Genomic DNA, 3,205 nt, shown 5'->3' with positions numbered 1-3,205 from the left:
GATGAGGGTGGGTGGGATTTTTCCTTCCTTCCTTCCTCCCTCCCTCCCTTCCTCCCTTCCTTCCTTCCTTCCTCCCTCCCTCTTCCCTTTTTTTTGTTTGTTTTTTATTTTGCAACAAGTGGCAGGCAGTTATCAACACCCCTCCCCGCTCCCGTTTGCTAGCGCACGTCAAGGGAGTCATCCGGGAAGGGCCGGGCTTGCGGTAGCCCTGGGGGATCGCCCCGGGACCTGCCCGCCGAGGGCCGGCCCGAGGCCGCCCTGCGCAGGGCGGCGGGAGGGGATGGGGCCGGGGGCGCAGGGGGCTGGACGGGCCGCAGTGTGTGTGGGGGGGGGGCAGGGCGTGCATGCATGGGGGTGCTGGGCGAGGGGAGCATATGGGATGTGTGTGCAAGGGGTCTGTGCAGTGGGTGCTGCACCCATTGCCCACATATACAGAGGGTCTGTGCATGTATAGATACCTGTGTGCGCTGGGAGAAGGTAGTGCATTGCATGTGAGTGTGTGTGCGCGCGCAGTGGGACTGTGTTTGCATGCCTACGTGTGCGCTCACTGGGTGAGCACCACATGCGTGCATTCAGGGTGTCTGAGCATGCATGCATTTGTGCACACCAGGAGAGGTGAGTGCATTGCATGTGTGTGTGCAGGGAAGCCTGTGCACACCCACCGGGAGCGTGCCCTGCATGTGTGTATGTGTGCACACTGTGTTTAAGGTGTGTATACGCCCTGGGGGAGTGGAGGATGTGCATAAATTGTGCAGAGCCATTTGCATGTACATGCATACGTGCAGCTGTGTGCACCGTTGGAGGGGCTGTGTGTGTGTGTGTATGTGTACGCTGTTGGGGACAACAATAAGTGCTTATATGTGTACACTGGCAGCTGGGTGTGTGCGTTTTGTGTGCTCACCTGTAGGTGTGTACAGTCTGTGTTGGAAGAGGTGGGGGTGTGCGCTGCGTGCATAGGCAGGCGTGTGCATGTGCGTGTGTTTGGGGGAGGTGGGCGTGTGTACCCATACTGTCAATCCGTGTGCGGGCACAAAGGGGCATTTCAGGCAAGCTGCAAGCGCTGAGCCCTGACCTCCATCCGCAAAAGCCATGGGGTCACTGCAGCACACCCCAAGCTGGGGCCTGAGACCTGCCCACAGGCTGGGGCCACTGAGGGGTCCTCCTGAGGGGTGCTGTGTGTGCCCAGCCCCCGGTTGGAGGGGTCAGACTGCAACATGGCCTGGACCCCCAAACAGGCTCCCAGAGCCCTGGCCCCTGCCTGGCATGGGCAGGATGAGGCCACGCATCTCTGTCACTGGAGGGACTCAGTGCCACCGGCTTGCCCTGTGTCCCCACTTGCAGCAGGGTAAACTGAGGCACCGGGGTACCATCAAGCACATCTCCGGACATTGGACAAGGGTGTGAGCCAGGGTGAGCACACAGCACCCTGGCCCTGCTGCTGCACCACAGCACCTCACTGCCCTGGGTGAGCCAGGGCCTGTGGCGAAGCACAGGGCTTCCCCCACCGGCAGCATCCCCATGCTGTCCCCACACTCCCCCTCTGCCTGCCTGCCTGCCAGTTTTTTTCTGAGCCCTCTTTTCTATGGAGGCAGTTTTAGCAGGAGGCAAAGGAGGCGCCTGCTCTTCCTGGTCTTTTTTGGGCGGGGCAGCTACAGGGCTTGCACAGGTCCCTGGGGGACAAGCAGCAACAGCATCCTGCAACACTGGGACACAAGGGACAGTGGCTTTGGCCCACAGCTTGTCACCAAGACCTCATGCTGCTGCACTGGGTGTTGGTGGCATGGGGTGACAGGAGCTCTAGGTGCCAAGGGCCGCTGTCTCCTCCAGGGCCACCTGTGTGCCACAGGGGCCAGGGGCAGCTGCCTTTCGCAGTCTGGCATGAGCTGAGTCCTGCCCTTTCCCTGGAGCATCTTGTGGAAACAGCAGTTGGCCATGGCTGCGGTGGGAGCTGGCTTTGCTCTCAGGCTCCACAGCCCAGGCTGAACCTTTGCCGCCTTCACCGCATCTCTTTGCAAGGAAAAGCTGACGCTTCTGGGCTTTCCAGCTTCCCCACTAGCATCTCTGGAGAAACTGCCCCTCATCCTGCCACGGTGCTGGTGACCCCCAGCTCCTCACACCTGCCCCAGGGCTACCCAGCATGGCACAGTGTCCTTGCCAGGGAAGCTCTCCTGGAAAAATGAGCCCCTTTCCTGGGAGAGCAGGGCAGCTCCAGACCCTGCAGGGCCTCTGGGCACTGTTTATCTTTGCGCAGGAGATAAAGCAGCTGTCGGCCATCCCATTTCAGGGCTGGACAGCTGTGGCTCACCCTGGCCCATCCCATCCTGCTGCAGCAAGGGTAGGGACCCTCCGGCACTTGCCAGTCCCCCAAGCATCAGTTTGTCGGTGGCTGGCCGATGATCCTTCTGAATTGCCCCTGGGAAGATATGACTCAGCCCCATTTCAGGGAGACCCACAGGGCCAACTGGCACCTGGGACTCATTCCACAGGTCCCCATCGCACAGGGCTCCAGCCTCCCCTCCTGGTGCAGGTGCATTGCAATCCAGGGTGCTGGCACCCTCTGCACTGGTCTGTGCTCCATCTCCTGCACCCTGGGGAAAGGAGGGAGCTGGAGCTGAAGGCTGGGCTGGGTGGGATGAGTCAGACATGGTGATGGTGACAGGACTTCTCCATGGCCCAGCAGGAACCCAGGCATTTGGGGAAGCTCCCCTCCTCCAGGGCAGAGGGATTGGGGTGCTGGGGTCAACGTGGCACCCAGGGGTGGGAGATGTGGCCAGGCTGGCTAGTGGCAGCACCGAGGTCTGCATGGGGAGCAGCATGTCCCATCACCCTGGGCATGACTGCCAAGGGACCCGGCCCAGCTGGACCAGCACGACTCAGTTCCTCCCTAAAGCCTCCACGGTGACAGCAGCAGCTGAGGCTCTGCACATGTGTCATGAAGTGTGTCTGTGCTCAGGCTCTTCCCAGGGCAGCAAGCAGGGCCGTGTCCCCTCCACCCTCCTGCTTGGCATCTTTGCACCGCCAGGGTCTGGTGACACTCCTAGCTGGAGAGAAAGAGAAATCCCCCAGACAAATGGCTATCGACGGCTGTGGTAGAGGCAGCACAGATAGATACTGGAGGTATAGACAGGCACAGCAGACAGCGGAGCAGGCTGAGAGAGACTCTGAGCAGAGAGATACCGCAGGAGGAATCGGGAGATAGATCCTG

Source organism: Nipponia nippon, unplaced genomic scaffold (genome assembly GCF_047370975.1).
Source record: "Nipponia nippon isolate SJK-2023a ecotype South Korea unplaced genomic scaffold, ASM4737097v1 scaffold_27, whole genome shotgun sequence".
NCBI lineage: Eukaryota > Metazoa > Chordata > Aves > Pelecaniformes > Threskiornithidae > Nipponia > Nipponia nippon.
The sequence above is the reverse complement of the archived record's forward strand: the minus strand, read 5'-3'. Positions refer to the sequence as shown.